Here is a 27,963-nt window from a genome sequence, read left to right as displayed (position 1 = left end):
GTGGTGGACTGTAGGTGGGAGATGGGACTACTTTTCGAAAGAACGTAGGGTCAAGATCAATGGGAGTTAGCTCCGCAAATGTATTTACACATATGGGCCCTAGTGCTCATGAAAGCGTTGGCTTCACAGCGGTAGAGCAGACATCCCCCTACTGTCCCCTGATCAGGATGCACTGGATCAGCTGTAGGATTTATTCTCCTTATCAAATCCATGGCATCTCTGCTGAGACTGCCATCAAGTATGCTGATCACGGTAGTAGGATCTGTGACATGAATGCTCATGAAAGATTTATGTGAAGACGTGCCTGACCACCACCAAACTCATTTCACATCAGCCGTCAACAGATGTATCGAATTTCCGTCACTGCTAGTCCAAAGCAACCTACTGTAGAGGAGAAAGGATCCCTGTCTCTCACTACTCTCATATAGTTCAATTTCTTCATCTGCAGACAGACAAATGCAGAGCAAAGATTATTTTTTATTATGTTTTCATATTATTTGTTGTGTCACACTCATGTAACAGCTAACTTATCTTAGAGCATGCTAATTATCAAGCATTCTTTGAATAACACATGAAAATGTTCTGTACAGCTCTGCAACTAAATTGCTTATAACGATGGGAGGAAAGAAAATGCTCCATTATGGTTTTAGGGAAGTAATCTGCTTTCATTCTTGCTTAGATAATATGTTTGCATTTAACCTTAGTGCTAGACCTGGCATTGCCCTGTGGATGAGAGACTAGCCATCATTAAGTTTGCACAGAGATTTCCTCTCTCCTTATTGATGTGTGTGCCTGAAAGTGTGTGTGCGCATTCACATCGTATAAAATTCCCCATCATTGCAAAGACTAATGCCAACTTGTACAGTGAAGTTTCATCAGTTTATGACACAAGACTTTGGGACAGCAGAATTAAACAGATACATGTAGAAAAAGCAAAAATGTTATACCAGTAAATCAAGTGGGAGTATATAATTGCCCTAGCACAAATCACTAGTATGTTTCTACAGGTATATAAATTATGGTATATTCAGTATTTGGCCAATGATACAATTACATTTTTGACATATATCAGAATAAAAGGTTAGGAAAGTACTGGGAGTGAGGGTGGTAAACAGGTCCTTTGGGATCTTTTGGCCTTACAGTAAAATAGCAATTCAAGTCACTATGGAGGAAGCTAATATCATATTGTAATACCACAGACAAGTTGACAGTTTGATGTAAAAAAATCCATCAGCTGACATGGTTTGTCTGACATTGATTCTGTGGAGATGCTTAGAATGGCTGTGACCTAACCATCCAACAGAAATTTTATGAACTCAGACAGCAGAGGTTTTGACTTTCTGTGTGGAACTGTACAATAGAAGAACTTTCATCTGATTCAGTTCATTGGGGTATCGATTTTCGGGTTTGATGATTTATTAACGTAACATTCAGCACAATTGGATCCCCCAGTAATGATGATACTGTAACTGACACAGAAAATAAATCATTCTAAATGTTTAAGCAAGCAGGACTGCTTGGCTAACAAACTAGGCGTGCTAGATTTTCAGGAGCTTGGGAAATTCCAGCAGGTGCAAAGTTCACTTTGCTTTTCTAACAGAAGTGCTCTCCCCATTTGAGAGCATCACAGGCAAAAAGGCAAGTTTATTTAAACACAATGAGGAGCTTATGGGCCTGCAAATTGTGCATACAACTTTGTATATAATTTCTGTGCATAACTGTAGCAATTGCATACATAAATTGGGCAGTTATTTAGAGAAATTAACATATTATCCATTTAAGCACATATGATTTGCTTACATTACCTATGCAATTCAGTGCACATTTGGTTTGAAATGACATATCTATAGTGCCTGCTAGTTGGGCTCTATAACTTCTTAAAGTAGTATATGCTGAGGATAGAAATGTTTTTCTGGGGCATTGTTTTGCTGTGAAGTAACTGCTATTTAATACCAGATGCATCACAGTGGAGTAGATAGTCTGAACCTCAAAAGATAGGCATTTCTCCTGGTACTTCTCCAGAGAACAAATGGAATCTGCAAAAATGGGATGAAAATTTTATTAAAACAGATGTTCTCATAATCTTTTTTCAGCACTTCTATCTTTGGTCCAAGAAAGAATCAGGAAAGGCAGAGGCATGCACAAATTCAATAGGCTCTAGGGAGGTAGTGATTGAAAGTTGACAGAAAATGATGGCTGTTCATTGGCCTACGTGAAATGAATTCATTGGGCTCTGGCCAGTCTCCAAGGCAAAATCATCCGCATCAAAAATATTACCACAGCTGAGTAACTAAATACTACCACAGCTTGCTCAAGTAAGTTTTAGCAAGAGACTGAGGACTGTGAATGGTCATGGAGAGTGAATTCTCCTCATTCCAATCAGTGGTATTGTACCTTCAGAGTAGGTACCTTTCAGGACAGTGTGAGGAGGAGCTGTGCCACCCTGAGGGAGTCCTAGAGGACATAGCTGGGCCTTGTCTACATGATGCAGAGCCCCCTAGTGTAGATGCAGCTTATGCAGATGGAAGGATTTTTTCTGTCAGCATAACAGCATCATCTCCCCAAATGGTGCTAACAGAAGCATTCTCCTTGGGGTTTTGCCAGCATAGCTGGGTTGTCTAGGATGTGTGGTTTCTTTGTTTTTTCCTCTGAGTGACGTAGCTGTGCTAGCAAAACTGTAGCATAGACACGACCTGTGCCTGAAACAGTGAGGACATGGATGCTGCAACATGTATTTATTGGATGTAGTTTACACTCTCCTGGGTTTAGTTCCCTTATGCAAGCTGGTGCAGAAGGAAAATGGGGCATGGAGTGCAGAGGAACTAGGAAGGAGTAGTTCCTGTGCTCCCCAGAACCTCTTGCAGGCCTGCTTACCAGGCACTTTCCAGCTCACCGTGCAGAAAGCAACAGCCACTTCCGTGTCTCCAAGCACATAAATTTTGAGGTGCTTTTTACACCAGCACTTTGTGCAGTTTGCTGTAAATGCTAATGTGTAATTAGATAATTTTTAAACTCTGCATTTCTAATTAAGGTCTCACCATGAAGCATGTGGGCCTTTGCTTTCCTTTCATGGGAAACAAGAGCAACTGAGGTTAGCATGATTCTCCATAGGAGGAAAGTAATAACATTTTGGCCATCAGCCTGAGGCATTTTTAGTTCATAATCATCTTCATATTGCGTGAGTATGTGATCTCAAAGGCAGGAAAACACCATCCTCTGAGGGTAAACAAAAATGCACAAAATGCAGCATAGCACTACACATCTTATGAAAATGTATTTCTATGAGCTAAATTATAGGAAGTTAATAGCTTCACAAGGGAGCATAGTTTTGCATTGGCCAAGGCCAACAGTTTCTTTTACTTTGTAATAAACTATACTTTCAAACCTTTTAACATGAGAAAATAACCTTGGTAAGCATTGCCATCAATTTCACCTGTTGAAAAGTATTCCCAAGATGCCCGTAAGAGCACGTTAAAAATCTGAGCAGGAATCTATGGGAATCACTTCATCATGCTGATGTTTGTTTGAAGTTATTATCAAGCAGCAGGTGGTACATCCCTGATGGCTGAGTCTTACCTTGTTCTTCAGAGTCTTCAGCCCTCCATGGGTGAGGGCACTCAGGTGGATTCTGGCTTGCCTTCTGGGGGTCATCCAGTGATCTCTGTGCTACGCATTCTTCTGTCATGGGAGATCACAATTATAACTCTTAGGCTGGCACTTCCCTGACCATTCATCCTTTATCTAAATCATGCATCCATCCACATACTTCTTCTATTTTAACACACATTTATCACTTATTACTTCACTATCTCTTAACTTCTAACAACTCTCAGGATGTTGAAAATCTACTTAAACTTTAACATACATAGCAAACAATTTAAAAGCAGGGAAGAGTGGGAAGCAGTGTTCTATTTTGAAGAACAATTGCAGTTGTTTTTGCAAAGCCTTATCATTCTTCGGGAACAGACTTTCTGTCTTAGGATGTGCTAACACAATTAGCAGCTTGGCTTTGGATGTTTCTCACAGAGAGGGAAAGACACAAAAATGAAAAATCAAGAGGCCTGTTCTGTTACCAATATCTTGGAGTTTAAACTGTACGGAATTCAATCTTACCGCTTGTCTCTCTTGGCCTCAGACTTGTTATACACATACACTGTATGGTTCTAATACAGAAATTCCCTGATATGGTCCAACACATGGACCTTAATGAAGGACAACAGGATTCCTTAAAGTTTACATTGTAAAATATGGTGGCTGTTGTTTTTTTGTTTTGTGTTGTTTTGTTTAAAAAACAAACAAACAAGGAATAGCAGAGATCTCTACACCTGCAGATACAGAAAACCTACTGATTCAGCAAATATGTGCTGTTTGGGAAGTGTTTCAGGTTTTGCTGATTGGACAGATTCAGAGTTTCACTTTAGACATGGTTTTAGTCTTTTTCTTTCAGAAATCAAGGGTGTTGGGGCTGGCTGAATGCATGCGCTTTGGGTTCCCAATAAAATCTAAGTGAAGAGAGCAAATTAGCTACAGCAAACAGAAAATAGCAGCAGCACCAAAGGCATAAATGATTCTTACCAAATCTAAAAAGGAGCAATTGTGAAATACATTTATCTTAAAGCCTGAGGGGTCTGACTGAGCCCTGCTGCGTGCCCATGCAGGGGAATAGGGGCATGTTAATGCATCACTGGACACTGAACATGGGTGAGAAAAGTTGCCATCAGGCTTTTGCTGCCTTTTTTCTGGAGGTCATCAGCAGTGCAGAGGGAGGTAAATTGTGCTAGCAAAAGGACCTGCATCGCTTACTTCCCCATGGAGCAAGGAGAAAGCAGAGACCAAATCATTCCTGAGTTACAGTTTGGTGCCTTCTGTGTTCCTAGGACAGTGCAACTATGTGCTGCCCCTTACTTTGGCTGATTTGTAGGGTTACAAACCAGTTCTGAGGATTTTCTGTCTTTTGTTGCTTCTGCAAAAAGATGCACAGCACATGCTCATGTATAATGCTGAAGCCCCTGTAATTTTGAAAACTACTGGGCCCTAACAAGTTAAAGCCAGTAGGACTGGCAGATTTTATGTGAGTGGAAAATCAGGCACAGTCAGGGCCGGCTCTAGCCATTTCACCGCCCCAAGCATGGCGGCACGCCACAGAAGGTGCTCTGCCGCTCGCTGGTCCCGCTGCTCTGGTGGAACTCCTGCAGGCGTGCCTGTGGATGCTCCACCGGAGCTGCGGGACCAGCGGACCCTCCACAGGGACGCCTGCGGGAGGTCCACCGGAGCCGCTTGCCGCCCTCCCGGCAACCAGCAGAGCGCCTCCCATGGCATGCTGCTCCAAGCACGTGCTTGGCGCGCTGGGGCCTGGAGCTGGCCCTGGGCACAGTGGAGCTTGGCTCCACCATGCCCCCTCCCTCATTACCGTGCCAGGGGAATGTGCAGCACAGAGTTGCCTTAGAGAACTGGAGACTGTCCCTGTGTGTAAGTGATAATATGTGTGTGTAAGGGTTGCACAGCTTAGTCCTAAAATTTGACACCAGTGCAAATCCAGAATAATTCTGTTTGTCAGTGCTATTTCAGATTTATACCAGTGTAGAGGAGTAGATAGTCTGTCTCCATGGGTCTGTTCAAAGCCTAGTCCAAAACCAACAGAAGTCAATGAAAAGACTCCTGTTCACTTCAGCGGGCAGGGATCACGCCCCTTAGGAGTCAATACTATTCCTTGTAAATATGGTTGCAGGATTGGGCACTGAACAAGGACCTCAGGAAAACATAGATCCTTGTTTGTTTCAGTTCTGGCCCCCTTATACGAATCCTGTTTCAGTGAGAAATGTTTTGGCCCCTGACTAAGCATGTCTGCAATTCCACTGACTGCACTGAGATTACCTGCATGCTTAACCATAGGTATGTGCTTTTATACCTTGCTGAATCTGGGCCTCTAGAGAGAAGAGGGGGGGAAAAAAGCTGATGACAATCCATCAGAACATGATTTTATCTTGGCAGGTGCTTGATTGAACGTATCTGCTAGACTCAGGAGTGACCCATAATTATGGAGAAGTCACCCCGTGAATCTGTGAGAGATCAGTTCTATCTTAAAACAGGCATCACTGCAGTCAGCGGGAATTACAGCAGAAGAAGAGTCAACTAGAAAAGTATAAACAGATTAAAAAGCAAAAGTGATTATTTTAGTAATTAAGCATTTCTTAACTGAAATTGCATGAAATGCAAAGCATCATGAAAGGTCAGGAGAGATTTTTAAAAAGGGCTCTGGAGTAAGGAAAATAAAAAGCAATTAAACACAGAGATAGAAGCTTCTGATGCATATATGATTATTCCATACAAGTGGCTGCCAGCAACAAACTGCATTGTTCTGAATGTTTAATTAATAGAGGGGAATTTTTCAGTAACTATTACCACTGAGAAAGATAGATTGGACAAATATGTACAAAACAAAACAAATACATTTCTTTTCTGCTTATATTTACATAAAATGCAGATATCTGAATGCCAGTGTCAACAGGCCAAAATTAAACATTCTGTTTCTTTTAAATGAGTGATCAGCATTTGCTTAGGAAAGTTGTGTGTGCAGGAGGCAGGGCTTTCACAGTGAATGGTCCATAAATCAGGAACTCAGTCTTGGAAGAAATAAACAAACCATGAACCTCAGTGGTTTCTGGGCAAGATGCAAACTCCATTTCTAGGCCTAGATTTCCAATATCACCCCCACAAGAACAAACACAAATTGTGTGCATATATATGGAAATATGGGCTTGTCTACATGACTAGTTAGGGCATGACAAAACAGCGTGTTACTGTACTGTGCATATCCTGTCGTACTAACTAACTGGGTGAACTCCACTACTGGTCACTGAAAGATCAGTGGCTCTAGGTATTTTGCAGCCCCAAGCACAGCAGGCAGGCTGCCTTCGGCGGCTTGCCTGCGGGAGGTCCCTGGTCCCGCGGATTCGGTGGCACACCTGCGGGAGGTCCACCGAAGCCATGGGACCAGCAGACCCTCTGCAGGCATGTCGCCGAAGGCAACCTGCCTGCCACCCTCATGGCGACCGGCAGAGTGCCCCCCGTGGCTTGCCGCCCCAGGCACGCGCTTGGCGTGCTGGTGCCTGGAGCCGCCCCTGTGTGTCCAACAGGTAGCAGGGTGCACACAGCCAGTTGGTGCAAGGCAGGCTAGTGCACTGTACGTTTGCCCACTTGGCTTGTCTGGCTTGCCACAGATTGACTGTGTAGGCAAATCCTAAGTTAACAGACCTTATTCTGCTGACAGGAGAAAAGAAAAGGAGACAGACACATAACTTTGTGTTCACTTAATAAATATGGAAGGTGTTGAGATATGAGCTACCTGTCCTGTCCCTGTGTGCTACCTCAGCCAGAATTTAATGGTTGAGGAGGGAATCTCTCAGCTTAGCTCCAGAAGAAATACTGCAACTCTCCTTTTGTGCTCTCGTAATAAGAACATTTGGATTTCATTTATTTATCTGAAAAAAATTGTTTTGTTTTTAAACACAACACTAATATGTGAAGAGAAAAGGCTTGCTGGCCCAGCCAGGACAAGAGATGGCCTCTGGCATTGGCCAATAGCCGATGCTCAAAAGAGAGGTGAAAACACCCTATAATGGACCTGGCCAGTTGTGTAATGCTGTACAGTCTTTGGGGCATGAGCAGTCATATATTTTTGCCTTGCACATTGAGGTCCAGCCTGATTGTGGATTTAGGGCACTCCTGCAATATAGAAGTTAGTTAATAATAGAGAGAAATCGCCTTCTCAATCCCTGCACTGATTCAGTTTAGTCCCTGAAGCATGAGATGCTTTGTAATGATTTTGTGGCTTATCTTGATTTCACTTAGACACAGATTGAACACATTTAGATAAACTAACTATAGTAGCTTCCAACACACTAGTGTTTTGGTATATAACATGATACTTAAAAAAAATATAACTTTCTTCCAGCATGCAGGTACTGTTAGACATGCAGTGGAATTGTGAGTAAAATATGTTCATTAACCATGTGACTTCTGGAAACGCTACCCAGGGCAGGAGTCCTATTTGTTTGGTACTATGACAGCATACCTAGATGCGATGCCTTCTAGATATATTTTCAGAAGTGACAACACTCCTATGGTACCTTGATTCAGGATACCCTACTGATATCCCTGATTTCCATGCAGTGAGGAAAAGTGGATTATTACACTAAATCTGCTGCAGAATCTTGCCATGTTTTCAGATGAAACAGCATAAAAGTATTGTACATCCAAATTCTTAAAATTTGCAAGTACATTTGGCTCTAGCAGTTCATGATACCAAACTGTATTATCTGCTAAGTTGGTCTGTAATAGGGTGCACATACTCCATCCCTATGTGGACCAGGAAGAGGTTAAATTCCCTAGCCCTTAAGGACTACCTGAGCTGCCAGACTTATATCTGTGGCCAAATGAAACAACTCTTTGTGGCCTCTTAAGCTAGATGGAAGAAAATCAGCCTATGTATGTTCTGGAGGCTTGGGGGAATATGTGGCTGAAGGGACCTGTCCTGACTTTTTTTTTTCCTCTGGCGAAACTCGAACTGTTTCCTCTTTTGGGACCCGATATACTGAAGCTGTGACTCCGACCCAAGAGTGGCCTCTTATTCTGTTATGGGGTCCAACACAAGGATTTTGAAAGGAGGAAGCTTAGTTTAATTTTTGAACAATGAGAGACAAAGATATCCAAATAAAATACCGAACCATGTGGTATATGAAAGGCTATTTTAGTGGTAACAGTTTTATGCTGTCTTGGATACCGTGAAAAACATCTAGGATTCTAGAATCAAAACTTGGGATTCTCTTTGGTGCTGTTTGATCCAGAGCTAGTTTTATGTTCTATGTATGCATTAAATATACATATAAATGTTAAAAGAACATTAAGGCTCAAAAAAAGTTAGGAAATTCCAGAATTAAGGTTGTCAAGGCAATCTTAATTTGGCAGCATGACAGTCTTTAATGACATTATCATATACTATTTTTCCATAGTACCCCTGCCTCATTCAGTGTACAAAATGCATAATGCTCACTTTAATATTTTGTCTTCTCCTCATTGTTCAATGTGTAGCCCTGTGCCTTACTTACTGCATCCTGCTCAAACCCTGCCTCTGTCCCTGTGCTTGTCCTCCATCTTCCCCATCCGTGACTCATCATCCCAAACACATTCTCTACATCTATCCAGTCCCTGTCGTCACTTCTCAGGAATCTCAAGCAGTCCTTACCTAGCAAGTTCCAGTGCCCTTCCATTCTGGCTCCCCATCTAGTCTGTCTCTCTCCCAGTCCCAGACTCCTTTATATACTCCTTGTACAGTCTCAGTATTCCCCTGCTCCCTTGTCCCAGTCTCTTTGTCCAGCCAGTCCCAGTTCTTCCCCCACATCCCAATACCTCATCACATCTGTCTCCCTTCCCCCCACATCTTCTTCCACTAACTCTTCTGGCTCTCAGACCCAGTCACCTTGCCCAGTCAGTGTCAGCTCCCGCTTTGTTTTCCTCTCCTCTTCCTCCTTTGCCCCACCAATGTTAATATTTAGTATTTTAAAATGTCTGTGTGTTCTCTGTCAACCTGTGTTCAGAGAATAACTTGCTATGCTGACACATGCTTCTGTTCTGTAGTGGAGAAAAGTTATTCCCTTCCATCTTAAACATTTAGGTCACATAGAAAGATTAGCTGTTGTACAGAAACATGCACTGCTATATCTGTAAGACTTGGACATGATCTATGATTGAAGCAAGGTCTTGATCAAATACAGCTAGAATTCAAAGTTTGCTTTTCCATGAAAATATGACTTTGTTCTGTGTGCATTCAAAAGTCCAGCTGGGTCCAATTGCAAATAAAAAACACTTTCAACATAATAATAATGGCACTTTGATCAAGCTATAGTTCATTGATTAAAATGTCCATTTAATTCTCCTTTCATATCTTCACTCCAATAAGCAACATGAGAGAGCAAAGACCAACATGAAGCAGCAGAAAGGAGGCCCTGCAGGAAAGGCAGGCAAGTAAACAAAGATTAAGAAGACAGGGGAAAAAATAGATTATACAGAATAAATAAAAAAACCTGCTGTGCTCATGCCCTAAAGATTAACCCAATTCTCCGGTTAAGCCCCTGAACAGCAGAGGAGTCTAATCATCTGCAGAACACAGATACTTATTTGTATTTATTTCTATCCCAATAACCATATGAGCTCTTCTTTGCCAAAGATACAGCAGTTTTATTTGTACTGAACACAAATGTGTGCAACAGCAGCATAGGATAATATTCTCCACCTGAAATGGATTGAACATTAGGAAAAGATACACATTTATATTCCTGTGAAGCCCCAAAAGATAAGCATGTCTTCATCCAAAAGATAAAATGCAGTTCCCACCCAGTTAAAGATAATCTGATGATGATTCCTCATCTGTAAAATGAGATACAGTAGGATGGCCACCTGCATACAACAGTAATGAAACACTCCACCATCGCATTCAGACACGCTCAAGATTTCAAAAGAGCCTTTAGTTTAAGTGTCCAGTTGGCTTGTCTTAGTAAAATACACTTGCTTGCCACTACTTGTGCTGTGGGTTTACTTAATAATGCTCATGATATGGTCACATCAAGGTGAGCTGAGACTTAAGGCCTATCCCTGGAAAAATCCATAAAGACTCTTTCCTCCATACACACTGTGGTATCTTTATTTAATTTTTCATCATCAAAGGAATTTTGATTGTTCCTGTTTGGCTACACCTTGCATTCATGTTACTGCTGTAATTGATCCACTAAATAACTGGTTTGGCGGCAACATTAGATGTAATCCACACAATTTGCAATATTGGCTGGGGAGATGGGGAGTTGGAGTAGAACACGTTTGTCTGTCTTTAAGTAATTCAGAAAAGGTAAAAACAGAATGACTTGCTCTTTCCTGGACTATAGCATAGGTAATGAAATAATTTTGACCATCGTTGTAGGCGTAGGGATTTTATCAGCATCCACTGAAGAGCAATATGATTATACCCAAATTAGACATGCCTATAACGTAGCTTGTATGTTTAGCCAGTAGATGTCGCACATACTCTTGAGGTAATCAGACACCACTGCCCTCTACAGGTGGATATTGCACACATAATTTGTGAATATGGTTTTCATCTATGATAAGTAGAATATTTTTCCCCATTTTTTGAATACCTAGCCGGCACATCTGTACTGAAATGAGGGCTAGAATTGACTAATGATTTTAATAACTTTTGGAGACCCTCGGCCTTGTTTAAGCCTTGTTGATGTGACAGTTTTTAAGAGCTGCTTTATCTATTACACACAGATGGATACTGAAGCCTTGTGCACAGTACTGTCTCCCAAATGGAAAAAGAATGCATGTGTTTTTCACTCCACAGCGCTGCACAATGGCCCAGATTTAAGTAAGCCCCTCCAGCTGCATCCCTTCACAGCCTTTCCCTCTACCACATAGGTAGACGAGCTTATTTCATTTAAGAGTGCAGCACACAGACTGGAATCCATCACAGTAGTTTATGCTCTATTTATGCCTGTACTTGTGTCTCACCTCCTGGTGTCCATACTGCTGTTTTCCTTAAAATGTGTTTGTTTTATCACAGTGACTTCGATGTAAGTCACTTTCATTGACATATGACAAAATAACTGCACAATATATCACTACTGTAACAGTAGTTCTCTGAAACGCCCTCCCCAACCCAATCTCAAACAGGATCTCATAGGAAAAGACAGGAAGTTAGTAAATCTAATCCTCCATCCCATCCCCCTTCCCCTTTTTTCTCTCTTTATTCCCTGTTGCACATTTTTCTGGGTATTCAGCTTCAGTGAGTTCAAAATTGAGTGGCTAAATGACAGAAAATGGAATTTTTCATTGCATTACTCCTTTATTTAGAGGGTTTTACTGGGTTATAGTAAAGCGGGGAATGGATTTTAACATCTTGATGTTAAATCTGTGGCTTTATGTGGCATAAATCTGACTTGCCTGATTCCCTAGTTCCTTCTTTACTGAGGCATTCTCTGGGCTCAGCCTTGATGGTTTTGTCTGTGTTCATAATACTTTCAGTCTGTTATGCTCCTTAGTTTTGAGACATATTGCCATCACATACTAGGCTCTTAAACTGATCAAATTTAAGCCTACTTTAAAGAAAAAGTATATTTTAAACTTCTTATTGTTGCATCAATACATATTGAGAAAGTACAATCTAGTTGTCACAGCAACCACTATATTAGCAAACCATAATGATTGCTGTCACCTCTTTTAATACCCACATAATCTTAATATAAAAATACAAAACATACATGAAAATATCCACAAAGATTGCAGATATCACACAATAGGAAACAAAACCATTGTCAGTAAAGAGTAATGTTATTAGATGTCAATGTATCATCACAGCTTCTGTGTTGTCAGGAAAGAAGGAGCACCAAATGTGAGGTTTTCATTCTCTGTGTGACAAAGGAGTGGAGGCAGACAGTCAAGGACCAATTATGAGGACATGTCAATAGCCTAAGTTTAACTTACATGCTGTCAAATCTGCACTAGTGAGTAAATTTATGTAACTTGCATACTGGGTAAGTGGAAGAATGGAGTTATAGCAGAAAAAGCAACAACAGAAGCTTGTTAGAAGGTGTAAGATAAATCAGGTGCCCAAAATTGCTGTGTCTGTGTGTGTTTACTTCCACAAGGCAGATTTAAAAATCCTTTTAAACTCCCATTTGAAGTCATCCCCCTCTCCATTCCAATCAGGGATCTCTTTGGAGATTTTTACAGATAGAACAGCACTTCCTACCCCCGGTATATGATAGAAATACTGCCTATTTATGATCCTGCCTCCAATGTAGCTCCATCCGATAGGCCATCTGATCCACTGTCAAATATTTTATTTCAATAAGGTGAATGGCTTTGCTCCTTTTTCACTTTTGTCACAACTGTAATGTTAAACTTCCATGATGCGGGATTGAACCTTTAGTGATTCATGCAGAGTGGACCCATATATAGAAAAAGTTTCAAAACTCTAATTATCTGTGGAATCTGTATTACCTTTTAGAAGTTTATAACAAGGGATAGGTATGTTCAACTTCTTTTGTATACCGGAAATATACTTTGACTGAATGACCTGTTATTTGATTAAGGAAAACAGGAAAGAATAAAGTATAAAGTTTTCTTTCTATGGTTTCACTCTGTGTTAAATTTCCTGTCTGTTTCACTCTAACTTCAGCAGTGAACTGAAACTGCTGTTCAGCGTGGAGGACCTCCTAGGCACAGGCTTCTTAGTAATGCAGAGAGTACAGCACACAACAGAGTAATAATGCAGTTACATAGCTGCATATATACCAATGGGCACCCCAGTTGTTATGTAGTAAGAATGGACACTCAGGTCCAGCTGAATTTAGTTTGTTTTCAGTCAGCTTATTTCTTTTTAACTATTCTGACTCTGTCTCCCCTGCAGTTCCCAGATCAACCTAAGCTCAGAAGTGTAAGTGCCAAAATAGGGCAAGAAAAGCTATAAATGCAGCATATTTGCTGTGAGAAGGATGAAGACATAAAAATGAGACGAGAGCCTCTCTAGGAGGTTTCAGAATTAGTTTCAATATTTGGTCAGTCTGCAGTATTGTTGGACATGTAGACGCCAGCTGTTGATCCATCTGTTCTCGTACTGTACTTTTCCTGAAGCAAGGTAAGCATTAGTCTGGTTCAGTTCTTGTAGGATGAAGGTCTTTTTCCAGCTAATCAGTAAATTATAGAATATGACAGAAATTGGAAGTTTTTGCTTGCCTCAATCCATTTTCTTGTAATATATATTATACCTATATTGCTTGTGTGCTGTACTCTTCTCGGTACTTTATGAAATAGATAATACCATTCAGATCTTAATAACAAAAAAGCAAAGTTTAAAATAACAGTGTTTCAAAGTAGAACATCCCCCCAGGCCAAATGCTTCTTGCAAACCCAAAGTTTTCAAGTTTCTCTTAAAATAGAGCATGTTTATATAGCACCTACAACAAACTTGGTAAGCTCTGTGGGTAAGTGACCATTTCTTCCTACATGTTTGCACAGCACCTCGTGTGGGCCTTTAATAAATAAAATATAGATATCTTTTGACATTACATGCTGAGAGGAAAAAATTGCAGACCTATCAGATAATGGGGATGCAGGATAGAGGAGACGCAGACCTATCAGATAATGGGGTGTGTCCACACTGCAATCACTGGGTGTGGTTGCAGTTTGTATAGACATACCTGAGTTAGCTTTAATCTAGCTAGCTTGAATTCTAGAGCTGGCAGCAAAGGTTTTACTGCAGGCTGTATAAGTAATTTGGGCAACTAGCAGGTGCTGCCATGCCTTTACTGCTCCTCTGTCCAAGCTAGCTCGATCAAAACCAGCTCAGGATGTCTACATGAATTACAATCACACCTCATGATTGTGGTGTAGATATATCCATGCTGTTTATCCCTGACATCACTTTGCAATGTGTTCATCATGATGTCCAGTCCTGAATGTGCAACATCATAATACAATTTCTATTGTCACTATAGTGGCTTGTGATTATATATAGTTCTTTATCACTCCATTAAATGACTGTCCAGCTTTTCAAAGTTGAGCATCACTGCTATAGACCTATTGTGTAATATGGAGTGAGACAGTGTTTTCATTGCTAATATTCTATAAATATTGCATATCTTCATTTTTTAAACTCTTGCTTAGTAAAAAAAGAAACCCAGTAAACTAACTTAAAAACATAAGATTGTGAAACCTATGGTTTTTAAAGTCAGATTGTATAGATCTCAAAATGCAAAACAGCATCCAGAATCAACACAACTCTTAGGACAATGTAAGCTGATGGGGAATTACACCTACCATGTAAAAATTTTTAGACGGGTTTTTATTTTTTAAAGTGTGTGTGTATGTGGGCAGGGGAGGATGTTCCAAAGCTCACAGCAAATCTGTCTTGCTGAGTTTAAAAACTGCTAAATGTAATGGTTTTGAATGGAAGGTTTTGAATCCTTACAAGAAAGCATGAATGGCATAGGTGCAATATCCAGGTTGGGGCATTGTCCCAATTTAGGCAAATATGCACATGCAGCATAATGTTGAAGATGTGCTGTCAGTTAGATCTTTATTTCTGCTGTGACTGATGCTTCATACTCCAAATATACACTCCCAGCTCCTAGCTAGATTTTTCTCTCTCTCTCTTTTGACAATCCGAATACATGTCCCTAGTCACCAGCTGGATTTTTCTGATATTGCCTTGTGCTTGCAGTGCTGGAAATGTGAGCTATAAGAAGATTAGTGCTCTTCTTAGGGAGACATCAGATGCACAGTTCTTTGGAAAATATATGAGTTGCCTGGTATCCCATCTTATTCTGATTATTCTGAAAATATACAGGTCTAATCCTCCATGTGCTCACTGTCCAGCATAGTGTTGACTACAATGAGTAGTTTCAAGAAACAGTCCCGCAGCCCAAATTGGTTGGCACAGGACAGACATGGGTGTTCATTTGCTGTGTAGACTTACCCACTGATGTCTGCTCAGACTAGTAAGCACTATAGTAAATGTTTGTAGGAAGAGGTCCTTAAAATCATTAAATGAAAGCAGGGAAAGAACTTAATAAATGACATAGAATTATAGGACTGGGTAGCACTTCAAAATATCATCTAGTCTAGTCCCCTGCAGTCATGGCAGGACTAAGTATTATCTAGACCAGTGCTTCTCAAAGTGGTGGTCCGTGGACTGGTACCGGTCCGCAAGACATTGACTGCCATTCTGCGGCGAGTTTCCTCATAAGAGTATTGAAAGGGATAATAATATGGTACAGGTCCCTGGCACATTGGAAAAAAAAGTTGCCAGTCCCCCACATCAAATAGCTTGAGAAGCACTGATCTAGACCATCCCTGGCAGCTGTTTCTCTAACTTGCTTTTAAAAAATTTCCAACGATGAAGATTCCACAACCTCCCTTGGTTATTCCAGTGTTAACCACCCTGACAGGAAGTTTTTCCTCATGTCCAACCCAAACCGACCTTACTGCAATTTTAGCCCATTGCTTCTTGTCCTAGCCTCAGCAGTTAACAAGAACAATTTTTCTCCCTCTCCTGGTAACAATCTTTTATATACTTGAAAACTGTTATCATGTCCCTCTCAGTCTTTTCTTCTCCAGACTAAAACAAACCCAGTTTTTTCAATCTTCTTTCATAGGTCATATTGTTTAGACCTTTACTCATTTTTGTTGCTCTCCTCTGGAGTTTCTCCAATTTGTCCACATCTTTCCTGAAATGTGGTACCCAGAACTGGACATAATACTCCAATCAACGCTTAATCAGCGTGGAGTAGAGCAGAAGAATTACTTTTTGTGTCTTGCTTACAACACTCCTGCTAATACATCCCAGAATTATGTTTTTTTGGGGGGGGAGGGGCGTTGTGCAACAGTGTTACACTGTTGACTCATATTTAGTTTGTGGTCCACTATGACCCCCAGATCCCTTTCTGCGGTACTCCATCCTGGGCAGTTATTTCCCATTTTGTATGTGTGCAGCTGTTTTGCCAGATATAGGACTATATCCGTAAGTATTAGTTTTGCAAATAACAAGGACAATTTGCCAGCAATGATCGTGCAAACAATTTTCTCCCTCTTTCACAATAATGTAAATAACATTTCAAGAGGCAGGCAGGCAGCTGTGTACAATATATTTAGTAGCAAACCATTACAAATATTACTGTTAGGCTAGGTGGAACTACAGATGCTAGCCTGAAGCCAGTAGCCTTAAAGGATTCATTAGCTTGACTAGGTGCTGAATTTTTTAACTGGTAACTGATGACTAGCGTAGTTCATGTACATATTTAGGATTTGGCATCAACATATACATCCTTTTCAGCTAAGAGATAACTCAGCCCTGCATGACGCTTAGTACCCTGAACTCAGCATCTTGCAAGAGGCACTCAGCTTTGTAAGATCAAACCTGTAATACAGTGTCTGATTATCCTGCATTTCACTGTTTACCAACACCATGTATTATTTGGGTCTCCAATGTAATCTGTAGTCTTACAGCAGAAATTTCAGAAAGCAGGGGACTTTTCAACCATTTCTTTGAAGTGTCAAGCCAGCTCACTGAAAACGTTTAAAAGATATTAATGTTTGGATTATCAGCTGCTCTTGTATTTTTAGCAAACAGACATATCATACATTTAAATTCCATTTTAAACTAGCTTTAACCAGTCTTTCTAATGCAGAATGTTTCCTATATGCTTTACAAAGTTATTAATGTTGGTCATATGTAGTCTTCTGGTAAGAAATGTAGAATGTACAACTCTGCATTCCACAATCAATATGAGATTAATTTCTTCTGCTGAATTCAGTGCTATAACATGCTATTTTCTCTGACAAATGAACAATGCCTTGTATTACTTAGAATTATCCAAAAGGACTGTCTGCTGCTAGGGCACTCATGGCATTTCAGATGTATTAAGGCCAAATTCCAATACTGTACTCATACTTGCGATGGATAGCACCTTGCTTCTTCAGCAGTGCCATTGACATCTGTGGCAATCGCTCATGATACTCACTGTAAATAAGGATGTAAGAATCTGACACTAAATGATAAACTCTTATTAAATAAAGATGCAGCTGCTATTTATGGAGCATCATATAGAGGAGGAAATGAAATACACCTCACCAACTGTGGCCAGCTATAGGGCTACAAGGTAGCTATTCCAGTTGATTGCAATAGCAGCTACAGTTCCTCCTTGCCACTTGTGGGCAGTGTTGAGGTCACTGTATTGGTATATTCAGGTTTTCAGTAGCCCCTCCCAGAGCCCGCCCATATCTCCATCCTTCATGCCAGTCGGTTCAGGGAAAGAACTGAGTCCACTCACAAACAAGAGTCTTAGAACCCAATATGTAGCCAGTTTGCCTGCAGCCCCTTCTCCTGTAAAGAATATATATTACCTGTTGTGTGTGTGATTTGTCTTGGAATGGAAGCTTTTAAACTACTTAGTCATGTGTATATAAATAACTAAAGAGAAAAACAAGACAAAAAAGAGAGAAGCAAGTAAATTGCCAGATAATCTGTCTTGTAGCTTGCACTTTAGCTAAATTACCTGTACTGATCTTAATTATCCAAATGGCTCCATTACATAAATTAGAAGTCTGAGAACCACACAGGAATATGCTTTCTCATTTCCCTCATTCCCTCAGTTTGATTAATCATGCAACGAAGCTTATTAATCTTGGGGGAAATATAGCCTTATACTCCACATTGCATAGGTTACTAGTTATTGAACTAGCAGCATGCAGAAAGTGACTTTTAAACTGAAGGGCATATTGAGGCTTATGTATATTCTGTACAAAACTTTCCATCCCAGAGCTGTTTGATGCAGTAATTAAAACAAGCCAACAGTTTACTTATAAACAACTATTTATAGTTCAGTACTGAATATTTAAAATATTTGTTACTCCATAAACATTTTATAGAAGATAAGCTTTGCAAAATTCTTTAACAGCCTACAGATTTTTAATGCTATACCTAAGCATTTAATAGCAAATTCCAATATTCAGAAAGGGTCTGGATTTTGAATTTCTCTAAATGGAGAACAAGTATTCATGAAGAATTTTTCAGAGAAAAGGTATTCTCAGCTACAGTTATGCTATCTTCCCCCAGGCTGACATTTATGACTGGTTTTCAAGCCTCTCTCTGCTCTATCACATATAGGCTGATGTCATCTTATAGATCGATGACATAGACTCCCAAGTATTGAGTAGACAGGCTGAACCTGAAATAACAGAACCTACATGGAGAAAAGATTTCTGATCATAGAGCGCACTTTAATCTATCAGAGAAAGGCAGGTGAGATCCAGGAGCAGGAAGCTGAGGTTAGATAATTTTAAGTGAGGGTAATAAACCATTAGAATAACATACTGAGGGTGGACCTTCCATCACTTGAAATCTTTAAATCAATTCTGGATATCTCTCAAAAAATATGCTATAGCTCAAAAAACGTATGGGCCTGATGGAGAAATTACTGAGTGGGATCCTGTAGCCTGTTTTATGCCAGAAGTCAGACTAAATGATCATAATGGTCTCTTCTGGCCTTAAACTCTGAAACACTGAGGCCAGAGAAAAATGATGTTTTTCACTGGGGATGAGGCATAAAAGGTCACTGCTCCTAAGTAATATGGTGGCTGGTGTGTGACAAATAGTTGGAACAATAGTTGCCCACTTTTGAGGGTCACAAAGATGCTCTGGCAGATCTGTGTGTGGTGTTTGAGAGGTTTTGCACTATGGGTACAATGTAGCCACACACAAAAAGATAAGGCCCTGGTACTGTAGTACAACAGAGAACCAAGAAGCAGGCTTAAGTGTTTTGGGGCCAAGTGGCTGCTTCTTGCCTAGCAATTCCTTATGCCAAGCAATACAGAATAGAAGAGATGTGCAAGTGCATTAGACTGCATAGTTGTACTAAACAACTGCAATGAGATTTGAGCATGTAAGGCTTGCCAGACCCTGTAAGAGCACTGGCATCCTGTTTTGGGTAGTAATCTAAACTGAATGTTTCACAGGAAGCTGAGAGCACCTCATAACGTACATGAACAATACTGCAATGCCATGACACATTCCTTCCTGATCCCAATGTCAGATTATGACACGAAGCTTAATTCAATACATGGGACAAGTCACATTAGATAAGTTGCAACTTACTTGGGATATAAACTTGCAGTTTCAGGACATAAGCCAACTACTAGCTGCTCAATGTTGAAAAAAAAGCTTTCCTATATGCATTTAGTTTATAATTGCCAATTATGGAGGCTGTACACTCCTTTGTGAAACATCCTGTATTGGCCATTTGTAGGGGAGAATATACTGGATTGAGAGACCATTGGCCTAATGTGGTATGCCAATTTTTGTGTACCTGTAAGGCTTAATTTACCATTGACTTATCTTGGATAGAAATAAGTGTTATACAACAAATGCTCCTAAAGTATATTAACTGTTAAAAAATGCCTTGATTACTTCCTGTTGCAGTGAATTCCACAGGTTAAATATTCCTGCTTTAATAAAGTCATTGTTATCTTAACGTTAGGCACCAGGGCAATTTCCTAAAGGACTTCCTAACTCTATTCATGTAGACTGTCTGTGGTTGAGTTTATATACTGGAGAATTAGCTATTGTTTCTCATTTCCAACAAGGTGGTGATCTTAAAAACTGTTATGCATTTTCTGGCATCCTGCAAAAATGCCTTAAGCTAAATTATATCTGTAATACTTTTTTTGTAAAAAAAAAACAAACGTATCCAAGGTGTTACTGTTGTTGTTGAGCTTTACAGGCATTTCTTTGGCCAGCAGCCAAACAGAGATTGCCATATAGAAGCTTTCATATAATTTGGCACATTTCTCTAGCTGGGGTGTTGTTTTAACTGTCAGTGAAATGTACACAATAGAGATAAACAGCAGATGGGATCAGAACATTGGTTTGCTAATCCAACTAAAAGCACTCATATGAGAGAAAAGTCAGAAACAGCCATAGTAAAAAATGGTATTTTGTAATCCCAGTGCGGAAGTCCATAATACAATACACAACATGTCCTTGCCATTTTAGTATCACATTTCTAAGCAGATTTCTCACCCCATTCTTTATTTATCTCTCTAATCTACATTATCCTGCTGTTGGAAAAAATAAAGCAATTGACTATGTTAGAGTAAATCTTTTTAAAAAGAGGTTAGAAAGCTGTTTTCTCTCTTTCCGGCATCTTAGGACTGTTGGAACATACTAACAAGCTTATAAAGATTTTTTTTTCAAAAACTCAACTTTGCAATTACAGACATTTATCAACTAAACATATAGAGAGATAGAGGTTCTCACTCTGGAGGAAAAAGCCTTGACAGTTTCCTCTAGTCTTAACAATAATAAATAGTTTCATAATGGGAAGAGGAGCTGTTCAAGAGTAAATGGGGCAAAGATAAAATATTAAACTGGTGATCTGCTCATTTCTTAAAGACTTTAATAATTTTCTATTTAGTGAGACATCAAAATTTTTGGTGTCTTGAACTGTTACTAGAACTCAGTGGGGGTGTTTTGGTTGGCTAGCTCCCAGTACCAAAAGAAAGGGGAAGGGTCGATGGGAAATCAGGACCCTGAGACTGACAGTCCCCAAGAACAATCGCGAGAGGCCAATGCTCCAGGTCAGCCTGATTGGGGGGAAGGGGAGGAGGCAGGAGCAGGCTAATCAGGGAGTCAGGAGGCCAGGATGGGTCCAGTCCTCTGTGTGAGCTGTAATTGCCTGAGTCAGACAGAGTGGGGTTGAGCTAAGGAGAAAGCAGGGGCCTAAGCTAAACTGGGGAGTAGAGCCATGCCAGCCACAGGACCAGAAAAGCAGCCCAGGAAGCAAGTGAGTGCTGGGAGCAGAGTAACAGAAGCAGCCCACAGAGCAGACCTGTGCTGGGAGCACAGCTGCAGCAACCAAAGCCAGAGGGGCCAGAGAAGCAGCCCAGGGAGCTGGAGGAAGAGCAGCAACAGCAGCCATGCTTAGGCAGAGTGGTGGAGCTGGAGCTGGGGCTGGGGCAGTCCGGAGCCGAGTGTGGTAAGCAGCTGGGAAGAGCGAGGGGGACCCTGGGCAGTGGGCACAGCACAGGGAGATGCCCCCAGCCAGGAGGCTCTGCAGGCCAGACTTGGAGGGGGATCATAACCCTGATGGAGCGGGGGCAACACTAGGAAGAAGGGTCCTGCCACCTAAAACCTGAGAGCGTGTGGCCACCGCCAGAGCAAGTGTCAGACCTGTGGCATCGCTGCAGCACAGCCAGGGCCTCAGAAGGAGACCTGGGACTTGAGAGGAACAGAATGAACTTCCCTTACATTCCAGAGATGCTGGTTGTGATGTCCCCATGCCACAGAGCGGGGTGATGCGTTTTCCTTTAACCTTACCCATATTTTCCTTTTTTAATTGATTGCTGTTTAATAAATTGTATTTGCTTTGAACTGTATGTAATTATCAGTGGGTCACGGAAGCATCGAGTGCAGAGATTGCACCCCGGAGTGGGGACACCCTGTCCCCTAAGTGACCACACCAAGGTTGGGAGTCGAGTCCCCCAGGAATCCTGGACCCAGCCTTGTTGGGGTTACGAGGACCCTGCCACACAGGCGAATGAAAGGGGAGCCCTGGAGGTCAGGTAGCCAGGACTCTGGGTAAAGGAAGTGGGAGTGAGGACTCAGATCCTTTTCCTAGACCACTTCACTGGGGTAGTGTATAAGCCAGGAAAGTTCCCCATAATAGTGGGACCATTCTCCTGCTTACATTGGCTTCTCCTTTTGAAAATTAGGTGACGTCTACAGATATCTATGGTAGCATTCATTGGTAGCTTTACATTGATAGCAGAAATGAAAAGGACAGAATGGATGAGCGAAAGAGGCAAATTGGAAGAGGACAGATGGACTGAATGAGATGGAAGGAGGCAGGAACAAAAGGGAAGAATGGGAGAGGAGAGACTGAAAGGGAGAAAGGGGGATGGGGGGAAAATAAAGAGGGAAATGAACAGAAAAGGATAGGAAAGAGGCAGAAAAGTAACAAGAGGAGTTGAAGGAGCAGAATGTGAGAGAAGAAATGGATTGGAAAGGAGGAAAGGAAGAAGAACAGGGTAGAAAAGTATAGTTGATAGCTCTGCAGTCATTTTTAGACTTCCAGTGATATTTTCCTATTGTTCTAATTTGCACTGTAGCTATGTTGATGGAATTATTATTATTAATAATATAGGGTATTACAGCAACACTAATTCAATCATACATACCTTTATTAAATCTAAGGTTCTGGTATTTGTGCAATTGCGGTAAACATGTCTAAAAGACTAAATAATAGGCAATTGCTACACCTATATTGTAACTCACGTTTATACACATTTGATCAGAATACCCACAAAAGGACTAGACCCAGGGTGCTCAAACGCATGTTGGCAGGCTCCAGCTTGCTCAGGCAGGTAATAGTAATTAGCCCTATTTAAGAGTTCACCTTTCTATACCCTTTAACAAACAAGTGATGTCATTTCCAATTGCTATCTTTAGCTAAGAACCAGTGTTAGGCAATTTGGAATTGACTCTTTTCCTTGCCTTGAGTAGATAAGATTTTATGACTGGGCCCCTTTCTTCAAGATAACACTGGTATGTTAGGATCTATCTACATACAAACTTTTGCAGATGCAAGTTGGTATAAAGCTACCCCAGTTAGTACATCACTTATGTGCATGCATACTTGAGTCCTTGTGTTGACACTGCATGTATTCACCAGGTGTGCTTGTGTTGGTGCACAGCATGGTGCATCATGGGTAGGTATCACAGTGTGCAACATGCCACCATCCAGCGCACTGCCTTTTGGGAAGTTTTGGCAATGCCTGGTAGGGCAGAAATGAGTAACACGGGTGACTGGAAGCAAGGTGTCAACTTCCCAGCAAGCAACTTTCCCCATCCCATAATGTCAACGATATCCCATAATTTTGCACCTTTTTTAAAAATCCCACAAACCCATGTGACCCTCCTCACTGTTCAAAATCTTGGACAAAACTAGGAGCCTGATCAGTTCTGCACTATTGTCATAAGCATTGCAAGCACAAGACACATCCTCCTCCAGTATTTACAGAGCCACAAGAACCTCCAGATCAGCAGGGAACATGCCAATTTTGTAGAGAACAGATTGCTGTAGACATGGCGAGAACCAGTTTAAGACTGTTGTTTGCACTCAGGGAATAGCTGCAATCTTGCATTCAAACATCACCAGAATCCCTTCAATCTACTAAAAGCTCATTCAGCTGTCATTCTGCATCTGCTGATCTGGTAGTTGAATCTTTCCTTGATGTTGTCTAGATGGCTAGTGTATGGCTTCATGAGCATGAGGAACAAGGGGTAGGCTGGATCCCCAGGACCACTATTGACTTTTCAACATCAGCAATGGTAATCCTCTGGTCAGGAAAGACAATTCTTGCTTGTAGCTTTCTGAACAGTCCTGTGTTCTTGAAGATGTGATCTGCCAGGGGTCTGCTGGTGTAGAAGTCCTTGGAGCCTTAGTTTGCTTGTTACTTTTGTATGAATCTTTAGGTTCCCTACATTTGACAAGGCTGAAGTGGCAAAGAGGGGAATCAAAGTTAGCCCTTACTTGGTCATGTTTAGTTTAGCCATTTAACTGGCTCAAAGTATAATAGTTTTTGTATGGAATCACAGCATTGTAAAGGCTGAGTTGTTCTATCTTTGTTTTGTTTAATGTAATGGGAAATATCTGGTTTATTCTAATTCATACTGTTTTCCCTTTGCTAAGAATATCTAGTGGATCTGGATAAAGTATCATTCATTTTTCCCACCCCCAAAACAAAACAAACTGCCTGTTTTCAAGTTGGTGAAACACCTAACTAAATAATTTGACCCAAAAATCCTCCAGGATAATTCCGAAGTGTTTTATCAGTGGGATGTCTCAAAAATGTGACACATTACTTTTAAATTTTGAGCTATGTTCATTGGTTGTGATTGGTCACACAAAGCACATAGCTCTGATTCTCCAATTGGCTAGCTTACACCATCCATGTGGTCAAGATGACTAGTATATATTCTAATGACGTGCATGTGCACGTAAAATCCTCTCACCAGCAAGTGGTTCTGTGCTTCAGTATGGAGAATAAGGCTGATTATTGCTTCCTCTCACATCCCACCACAAACACCTGGATTTTAGTTTGGTCCATCCTGCCTAATGCCCTTTCCTCTTTCTCCTCCTGCCCCCCCACACCCATAGGGGAAACCAGTATATCCATCTATCCAAAGATGCTAGAGGAGTTTGCATAGCACTGATTTTTCCCTTGCAAGAAGGCAACACCAAACAGCACAAGGAGGAGAGCATATGGGAACAGGAGACTCCATTGACATGGATCATTATTGATTAGGGAAAGCTCCTGATCTCTGAACCCTTGGTGTTCCCCCATCACAAAATTTAGGGCTAACGTACTGTGTGCTTATGGGAGTCTATTGGTTACTTTGAATAGTTCAGCAAAGCATCTAATACAACTTTTCATAATTCTTCCATTCCTAGCTTTATATGTAGTGTGGCTTTGTTGGGTCTGGTTTACAGAGAACTTCAACAAGTCGTTTCATTCTATACGACACAGAGCCAGGGATGACTTAGAATATGGCAGAATGCTTGCATAAACTTTAAACAAACGTAATCTTTACACAAAATGAATTTCTGATGGATTTTGAGGTTGATCCATCAGTAGTATACAAAACTGGGACTTGCTCAAAAGAATCATTCATGTCTCTGAATCACACCTTTCTCCCTTTGATATGTTACCAGCACACTAACGTGCTTTTCCCATCCATTTCTCAAAAATACAGGAATAGGAGAACTCCTTTCACACTGTTGTGAATCTATTTAAAACCTGTGTGAATTTGCTTCACGCAACTCTATCAGCAACCAAAGGCAATGCTTCCTGTCATCTTTCCCACAGTCAGGCTTTCTATCGATACAGTAGCATGGCTACCTGTCCTAGTTTTGCAGAACTGCTGATGCCTGTGCAACTCTACCTTTATAATGTGTCATGCTATATGCATTTATCCAGCAAAACAGCTAAAGGTTGCATTCCTACTGATATGTCTCTTACATCCACATTGGGCGTAGAAGAATCACAGCTGTTTTAGCAGAAGAAACAACCTTTCTCTAGACTCTGAAGAATAGGAATCTGAATTGAATAAATTCTCCTGGTATGCAGTTACTATTCCTCTGTCTTTGTGGGTTTCTTTCTTCCCACACAGTGGTGATCTTGCTTATTTTAAATCCTCTCTGAACTTAAGAGGCTTTATCCTTCATTACAGTTTTTAAAAAAGAGCACCAGCATCTCCACATATTTCCCTTAAGCTTCCAGGATGGCTCTTCTTGCTTTGCTCTCTCATAACCTTCTTAGCTACCTTAACTTGCTTTTATTTCCAGCTCTGTTTTAAAATGCAGAATGCTTTGCTGGCTCAGCTGGGGCAAGCCATACCCCTCATGTTACCCTGACTCGTCTACAGCAATTGTCAACAAATTGAGAGTTTCTTAATTATGAAGAACTTCTAAACCTTACAACAAAAACTTTATTTGAAACAACTGTAACAGATTTTAAAAGCAATGTTCTAACAGAGAAGGATCCATTGACAGGACATTGAGTATAAAGAGAACAATATAAAACAAAAGCCCATGATTCATATTCAGGACTGGCGTCAGAGTTTCTGGCGCCCTAGGCGCCAGGCCATTTCGCCGCCCCGCGCGTGGGTCTCGAGCCGCGGGACCAGCGGACCGTCTGCAGAAATGCCTGCGGCAGGTCCACCGGAGCCGTGGGACCAGTGGACCCTCCGCAGGTACGACTGCGGCAGCTCCACCAGAGCCGCCTGCTGCCCCCCCGGCAAAATGCCCCCCCCATAATGCTGGCGCCCTAGGCAACCGCCTAAGTCGCCTAAATGAAAGCACCGGCCCTGTTCATATTTCTACAGTTATCTGAGAGATGGATGTATCAAGTCCTCCTGTACCGCTGGAGAAAGCCCAAAGCAATTTCATTGCACTCACAGTTAATTCAGATTTATGCTGAATAGAATTTGGCCCTCTGTAGGTATGTAATAGCCCTACTATACAGGTGACCTTGCCTTATCATGCTCCCATCATTTCTAGTGGTACCTATTATTTATATGTGCAGAGCTGTATTTCTGCAGCCACTTTAATGACAGAATACAAGTAAAATGTCCTTATTAGCCTGATGGTGAGGTAGGGAAAGAAATGGAGTACAGCGACCTAATGCAATAATGAGAGGAGCACAGTTTAATGGTACACAGTACTGTGCTAGCCAGTATCAAGCATAGTATTACTAGTAGCCTGGAGGGAGGGGGAGAGAGAGAGGGTACAGATAAAGAGAGAGACTCTGGGATCTTAAGTAAATTGCTCAACCTGCCTATAGGTCTCTGAACAAACCCCACTCCATTCAGAGGTACCACTCTGAAGTTAGAAAAAAAAAAAGCTTTGATCCAGTCTCATTTTGATCAGTTTGAGTAATGCTATTTCAGCTGCCCTGCACTCCAGTAAGCTGTCTCCACAGCTAAAACACGCCATACATCTTAATGCATCCGTGCTGTATTACCTGTCTGCCAACTTTCTAATTATGACCACACTTACATCTGGATTTCAGTCTACTTGTATTCTCACAAACATTACATGGCTTGATAATTAGCAGCCATTGTCCATTTAAAAATTATTCTTCCTACAGTCAGTGAAGCTAACACCTCAGAGAGAATGTTGGGAATATTTTGTATGTAAGTAATTGTTAAATCAGCTTTTCTGTGACTGTCTGACAGGGATAGAAATAAGAAGCTTGGTCTTAAAACCTGATCATGTACCTTGACCCCCCGCCCACCCCCACCATCACTGTGCTTTTTCTTCTCAAGTCGCAATTCCTGCTCCCCTCTGAAGGGCACCTTCAAGGTTCTCTCTTTCTGGCTAAGGTAACTGAACTGCTTTATAGCCTGTGAAGTAACATGGGGGAAAGGTATAATATGGCACTAATTAGGTACACCATTCACATTCCTTTCAGGAACATCTCACATTAGCTAAGATCAGAGATGGGATAACTAACTGGATGGATCACTGATGTCATGTAGAGAATTAATGGCTGGAGAGTATTGAGTAGATATTAAAACCATTGCATGTTTGTTGTTTATGAGGTGTAAATGTACTGAGGGGAGCACAGACATTGTGTGCAGAACTTCATATAGAAAATGGAGCTATATTAACATGTGTTACTATACTAACCAAAGGCATTTTTACACTTGGCTTGTCTTTGCAATGTCTTCTTTGTTACAGTTGATGTGTTCTGGTATAGCAATTCTTAAAAGGATCCAACACACACACATACACGCTCTCTCTCTCTCTCTCTCTCTCTCTTTCTCGGCTGGTCTACACAGTTCATGCAATG

Source organism: Chelonoidis abingdonii, chromosome 1 (assembly GCF_003597395.2).
Source record: "Chelonoidis abingdonii isolate Lonesome George chromosome 1, CheloAbing_2.0, whole genome shotgun sequence".
Taxonomy (NCBI): Eukaryota; Metazoa; Chordata; order Testudines; family Testudinidae; genus Chelonoidis; species Chelonoidis abingdonii.
The sequence above is the reverse complement of the archived record's forward strand: the minus strand, read 5'-3'. Positions refer to the sequence as shown.